Source organism: Anopheles nili (genome assembly GCF_943737925.1).
Source record: "Anopheles nili chromosome X unlocalized genomic scaffold, idAnoNiliSN_F5_01 X_unloc_4, whole genome shotgun sequence".
NCBI lineage: Eukaryota > Metazoa > Arthropoda > Insecta > Diptera > Culicidae > Anopheles > Anopheles nili.
In genome coordinates, this window is record NW_026525500.1 from 87,501 (window position 1) to 95,000 (window position 7,500).

Consider the following 7,500-nt stretch of genomic DNA (forward strand, 5'->3'; position numbering starts at 1 on the left):
GGTTGATTACGAACACTTTTGTGCACCCCCTTCCGTAGAGCAAAATCCTGAAGGTCGGGGTTGCGCACAAGTCGACCCCCTTCCGTAGAGCAAAATCCTGAAGGTCGGGGTCGCGCAAGGGTCGACATGGGTCGAGGTGGACTATCATGCGAAACCACTTTTTTCGGTCCCTACGGTGCCCCTAGATGATGAAAAGTACAATCCGAGGTTGATTACGAACACTTTTGTGCACCCCCTTCCGTAGAGCAAAATCCTGAAGGTCGGGGTTGCGCACAAGTCGACCCCCTTCCGTAGAGCAAAATCCTGAAGGTCGGGGTCGCGCAAGGGTCGACATGGGTCGAGGTGGACTATCATGCGAAACCACTTTTTTCGGTCCCTACGGTGCCCCTAGATGATGAAAAGTACAATCCGAGGTTGATTACGAACACTTTTGTGCACCCCCTTCCGTAGAGCAAAATCCTGAAGGTCGGGGTTGCGCACAAGTCGACCCCCTTCCGTAGAGCAAAATCCTGAAGGTCGGGGTCGCGCAAGGGTCGACATGGGTCGAGGTGGACTATCATGCGAAACCACTTTTTTCGGTCCCTACGGTGCCCCTAGATGATGAAAAGTACAATCCGAGGTTGATTACGAACACTTTTGTGCACCCCCTTCCGTAGAGCAAAATCCTGAAGGTCGGGGTTGCGCACAAGTCGACCCCCTTCCGTAGAGCAAAATCCTGAAGGTCGGGGTCGCGCAAGGGTCGACATGGGTCGAGGTGGACTATCATGCGAAACCACTTTTTTCGGTCCCTACGGTGCCCCTAGATGATGAAAAGTACAATCCGAGGTTGATTACGAACACTTTTGTGCACCCCCAAAAATGGCCAAAATCCTGAAGGTCGGGGTCGCGCAAGGGTCGACATGGGTCGAGGTGGACTATCATGCGAAACCACTTTTTTCGGTCCCTACGGTGCCCCTAGATGATGAAAAGTACAATCCGAGGTTGATTACGAACACTTTTGTGCACCCCCTTCCGTAGAGCAAAATCCTGAAGGTCGGGGTTGCGCACAAGTCGACCCCCTTCCGTAGAGCAAAATCCTGAAGGTCGGGGTCGCGCAAGGGTCGACATGGGTCGAGGTGGACTATCATGCGAAACCACTTTTTTCGGTCCCTACGGTGCCCCTAGATGATGAAAAGTACAATCCGAGGTTGATTACGAACACTTTTGTGCACCCCCTTCCGTAGAGCAAAATCCTGAAGGTCGGGGTTGCGCACAAGTCGACCCCCTTCCGTAGAGCAAAATCCTGAAGGTCGGGGTCGCGCAAGGGTCGACATGGGTCGAGGTGGACTATCATGCGAAACCACTTTTTTCGGTCCCTACGGTGCCCCTAGATGATGAAAAGTACAATCCGAGGTTGATTACGAACACTTTTGTGCACCCCCTTCCGTAGAGCAAAATCCTGAAGGTCGGGGTTGCGCACAAGTCGACCCCCTTCCGTAGAGCAAAATCCTGAAGGTCGGGGTCGCGCAAGGGTCGACATGGGTCGAGGTGGACTATCATGCGAAACCACTTTTTTCGGTCCCTACGGTGCCCCTAGATGATGAAAAGTACAATCCGAGGTTGATTACGAACACTTTTGTGCACCCCCTTCCGTAGAGCAAAATCCTGAAGGTCGGGGTTGCGCACAAGTCGACCCCCTTCCGTAGAGCAAAATCCTGAAGGTCGGGGTCGCGCAAGGGTCGACATGGGTCGAGGTGGACTATCATGCGAAACCACTTTTTTCGGTCCCTACGGTGCCCCTAGATGATGAAAAGTACAATCCGAGGTTGATTACGAACACTTTTGTGCACCCCCTTCCGTAGAGCAAAATCCTGAAGGTCGGGGTTGCGCACAAGTCGACCCCCTTCCGTAGAGCAAAATCCTGAAGGTCGGGGTCGCGCAAGGGTCGACATGGGTCGAGGTGGACTATCATGCGAAACCACTTTTTTCGGTCCCTACGGTGCCCCTAGATGATGAAAAGTACAATCCGAGGTTGATTACGAACACTTTTGTGCACCCCCTTCCGTAGAGCAAAATCCTGAAGGTCGGGGTTGCGCACAAGTCGACCCCCTTCCGTAGAGCAAAATCCTGAAGGTCGGGGTCGCGCAAGGGTCGACATGGGTCGAGGTGGACTATCATGCGAAACCACTTTTTTCGGTCCCTACGGTGCCCCTAGATGATGAAAAGTACAATCCGAGGTTGATTACGAACACTTTTGTGCACCCCCTTCCGTAGAGCAAAATCCTGAAGGTCGGGGTTGCGCACAAGTCGACCCCCTTCCGTAGAGCAAAATCCTGAAGGTCGGGGTCGCGCAAGGGTCGACATGGGTCGAGGTGGACTATCATGCGAAACCACTTTTTTCGGTCCCTACGGTGCCCCTAGATGATGAAAAGTACAATCCGAGGTTGATTACGAACACTTTTGTGCACCCCCAAAAATGGCCAAAATCCTGAAGGTCGGGGTCGCGCAAGGGTCGACATGGGTCGAGGTGGACTATCATGCGAAACCACTTTTTTCGGTCCCTACGGTGCCCCTAGATGATGAAAAGTACAATCCGAGGTTGATTACGAACACTTTTGTGCACCCCCTTCCGTAGAGCAAAATCCTGAAGGTCGGGGTTGCGCACAAGTCGACCCCCTTCCGTAGAGCAAAATCCTGAAGGTCGGGGTCGCGCAAGGGTCGACATGGGTCGAGGTGGACTATCATGCGAAACCACTTTTTTCGGTCCCTACGGTGCCCCTAGATGATGAAAAGTACAATCCGAGGTTGATTACGAACACTTTTGTGCACCCCCTTCCGTAGAGCAAAATCCTGAAGGTCGGGGTTGCGCACAAGTCGACCCCCTTCCGTAGAGCAAAATCCTGAAGGTCGGGGTCGCGCAAGGGTCGACATGGGTCGAGGTGGACTATCATGCGAAACCACTTTTTTCGGTCCCTACGGTGCCCCTAGATGATGAAAAGTACAATCCGAGGTTGATTACGAACACTTTTGTGCACCCCCTTCCGTAGAGCAAAATCCTGAAGGTCGGGGTCGCGCAAGGGTCGACATGGGTCGAGGTGGACTATCATGCGAAACCACTTTTTTCGGTCCCTACGGTGCCCCTAGATGATGAAAAGTACAATCCGAGGTTGATTACGAACACTTTTGTGCACCCCCTTCCGTAGAGCAAAATCCTGAAGGTCGGGGTTGCGCACAAGTCGACCCCCTTCCGTAGAGCAAAATCCTGAAGGTCGGGGTCGCGCAAGGGTCGACATGGGTCGAGGTGGACTATCATGCGAAACCACTTTTTTCGGTCCCTACGGTGCCCCTAGATGATGAAAAGTACAATCCGAGGTTGATTACGAACACTTTTGTGCACCCCCAAAAATGGCCAAAATCCTGAAGGTCGGGGTCGCGCAAGGGTCGACATGGGTCGAGGTGGACTATCATGCGAAACCACTTTTTTCGGTCCCTACGGTGCCCCTAGATGATGAAAAGTACAATCCGAGGTTGATTACGAACACTTTTGTGCACCCCCTTCCGTAGAGCAAAATCCTGAAGGTCGGGGTTGCGCACAAGTCGACCCCCTTCCGTAGAGCAAAATCCTGAAGGTCGGGGTCGCGCAAGGGTCGACATGGGTCGAGGTGGACTATCATGCGAAACCACTTTTTTCGGTCCCTACGGTGCCCCTAGATGATGAAAAGTACAATCCGAGGTTGATTACGAACACTTTTGTGCACCCCCTTCCGTAGAGCAAAATCCTGAAGGTCGGGGTTGCGCACAAGTCGACCCCCTTCCGTAGAGCAAAATCCTGAAGGTCGGGGTCGCGCAAGGGTCGACATGGGTCGAGGTGGACTATCATGCGAAACCACTTTTTTCGGTCCCTACGGTGCCCCTAGATGATGAAAAGTACAATCCGAGGTTGATTACGAACACTTTTGTGCACCCCCTTCCGTAGAGCAAAATCCTGAAGGTCGGGGTTGCGCACAAGTCGACCCCCTTCCGTAGAGCAAAATCCTGAAGGTCGGGGTCGCGCAAGGGTCGACATGGGTCGAGGTGGACTATCATGCGAAACCACTTTTTTCGGTCCCTACGGTGCCCCTAGATGATGAAAAGTACAATCCGAGGTTGATTACGAACACTTTTGTGCACCCCCTTCCGTAGAGCAAAATCCTGAAGGTCGGGGTTGCGCACAAGTCGACCCCCTTCCGTAGAGCAAAATCCTGAAGGTCGGGGTCGCGCAAGGGTCGACATGGGTCGAGGTGGACTATCATGCGAAACCACTTTTTTCGGTCCCTACGGTGCCCCTAGATGATGAAAAGTACAATCCGAGGTTGATTACGAACACTTTTGTGCACCCCCTTCCGTAGAGCAAAATCCTGAAGGTCGGGGTTGCGCACAAGTCGACCCCCTTCCGTAGAGCAAAATCCTGAAGGTCGGGGTCGCGCAAGGGTCGACATGGGTCGAGGTGGACTATCATGCGAAACCACTTTTTTCGGTCCCTACGGTGCCCCTAGATGATGAAAAGTACAATCCGAGGTTGATTACGAACACTTTTGTGCACCCCCTTCCGTAGAGCAAAATCCTGAAGGTCGGGGTTGCGCACAAGTCGACCCCCTTCCGTAGAGCAAAATCCTGAAGGTCGGGGTCGCGCAAGGGTCGACATGGGTCGAGGTGGACTATCATGCGAAACCACTTTTTTCGGTCCCTACGGTGCCCCTAGATGATGAAAAGTACAATCCGAGGTTGATTACGAACACTTTTGTGCACCCCCTTCCGTAGAGCAAAATCCTGAAGGTCGGGGTTGCGCACAAGTCGACCCCCTTCCGTAGAGCAAAATCCTGAAGGTCGGGGTCGCGCAAGGGTCGACATGGGTCGAGGTGGACTATCATGCGAAACCACTTTTTTCGGTCCCTACGGTGCCCCTAGATGATGAAAAGTACAATCCGAGGTTGATTACGAACACTTTTGTGCACCCCCAAAAATGGCCAAAATCCTGAAGGTCGGGGTCGCGCAAGGGTCGACATGGGTCGAGGTGGACTATCATGCGAAACCACTTTTTTCGGTCCCTACGGTGCCCCTAGATGATGAAAAGTACAATCCGAGGTTGATTACGAACACTTTTGTGCACCCCCTTCCGTAGAGCAAAATCCTGAAGGTCGGGGTTGCGCACAAGTCGACCCCCTTCCGTAGAGCAAAATCCTGAAGGTCGGGGTCGCGCAAGGGTCGACATGGGTCGAGGTGGACTATCATGCGAAACCACTTTTTTCGGTCCCTACGGTGCCCCTAGATGATGAAAAGTACAATCCGAGGTTGATTACGAACACTTTTGTGCACCCCCAAAAATGGCCAAAATCCTGAAGGTCGGGTTCTCGGGGCGGTCGAGGCCCTCTGACGTGCACGAAAAACCGGTACCCACGCCGAGCTTCAGAATTTGGTCTCCAGAGACTAAGTCCCAACCAAAACTGGCAACCCACAAAAGTGTACCAAGGAGTGGTAGGATCGAGTTACAGTGTTCGAGAGTATTGACGAGGATGGTTATACGCAACTTTTTGCTAAAGGTGTCCAAGACCGTCAGACCCTTACTTACGGAGATATAAGACACGTGCGTGGTTGCTCGTGCCGAGCTTCAGAAATGTTGCTCCAGAGACTAAGTCCGAGAAATCCTTCCGACCCCAAAAACTCCCAGAAGGAGGCGTCGGATCGTTTCGCGATGTTCTAGTGAAATGTTCAGCTCGACGGAATGCAACTTTTACCTAAAGGGGTCCAAGACCGTCAAACGCTTAGGTACGGAGATACGGGCATGGGTCGGTTTTCCCCATACAAAATACCCCATGGAAAACTGCAAAACCCCAAAACAGGTCGAAGGAGTGGTCGGATCGTTTCGTGGTGTTCTAGTGAAATGTTCCATTCGATAGGGCGCAACTTTTTGCTAAAGGTGTCCAAGACCGTCAGACCCTTACTTACGGAGATATAAGACACGTGCGTGGTTGCCCGTGCCGAGCTTCAGAAATGTTGCTCCAGAGACTAAGTCCCAGAAAACCTTCCGACCCCAAAAACTCCCAGAAGGAGGCGTCGGATCGTTTCGCGATGTTCTAGTGAAATGTTCAGCTCGACGAAATGCAACTTTTACCTAAAGGGGTCCAAGACCGTCAGACGCTTAGGTACGGAGATACGGGCATGGGTCGGTTTTCCCCATACAAAATACCCCATGGAAAACTGCAAAACCCCAAAACAGGTCGAAGGAGTGGTCGGATCGTTTCGTGGTGTTCTAGTGAAATGTTCCATTCGATAGGGCGCAACTTTTTGCTAAAGGTGTCCAAGACCGTCAGACCCTTACTTACGGAGATATAAGACACGTGCGTGGTTGCTCGTGCCGAGCTTCAGAAATGTTGCTCCAGAGACTAAGTCCCAGAAAACCTTCGGACCCCAAAAACTCCCAGAAGGAGTCGTCGGATCGTTTCGCGATGTTCTAGCGAAATGTTCAGCTCGACGGTATGCAACTTTTACCTAAAGGGGTCCAAGACCGTCAGACGCTTAGGTACGGAGATACGGGCATGGGTCGGTTTTCCCCATACAAAATACCCCATGGAAAACTGCAAAACCCCAAAACAGGTCGAAGGAGTGGTCGGATCGTTTCGTGGTGTTCTAGTGAAATGTTCCATTCGATAGGGCGCAACTTTTTGCTAAAGGTGTCCAAGACCGTCAGACCCTTACTTACGGAGATATAAGACACGTGCGTGGTTGCTCGTGCCGAGCTTCAGAAATGTTGCTCCAGAGACTAAGTCCCAGAAAACCTTCGGACCCCAAAAACTCCCAGAAGGAGTCGTCGGATCGTTTCGCGATGTTCTAGTGAAATGTTCAGCTCGACGAAATGCAACTTTTACCTAAAGGGGTCCAAGACCGTCAGACGCTTAGGTACGGAGATACGGGCATGGGTCGGTTTTCCCCATACAAAATACCCCATGGAAAACTGCAAAACCCCAAAACAGGTCGAAGGAGTGGTCGGATCGTTTCGTGGTGTTCTAGTGAAATGTTCCATTCGATAGGGCGCAACTTTTTGCTAAAGGTGTCCAAGACCGTCAGACCCTTACTTACGGAGATATAAGACACGTGCGTGGTTGCTCGTGCCGAGCTTCAGAAATGTTGCTCCAGAGACTAAGTCCCAGAAAACCTTCGGACCCCAAAAACTCCCAGAAGGAGTCGTCGGATCGTTTCGCGATGTTCTAGTGAAATGTTCAGCTCGACGAAATGCAACTTTTACCTAAAGGGGTCCAAGACCGTCAGACGCTTAGGTACGGAGATACGGGCATGGGTCGGTTTTCCCCATACAAAATACCCCATGGAAAACTGCAAAACCCCAAAACAGGTCGAAGGAGTGGTCGGATCGTTTCGTGATGTTCTACTGACTTTTTAGGCTTACCGAGACACAACTTTCCGCAGAAGGGTGCAAAACTGTCAGACTCATAGTTTCGGAGATACAAGCATGGGTCATGTTTGCTC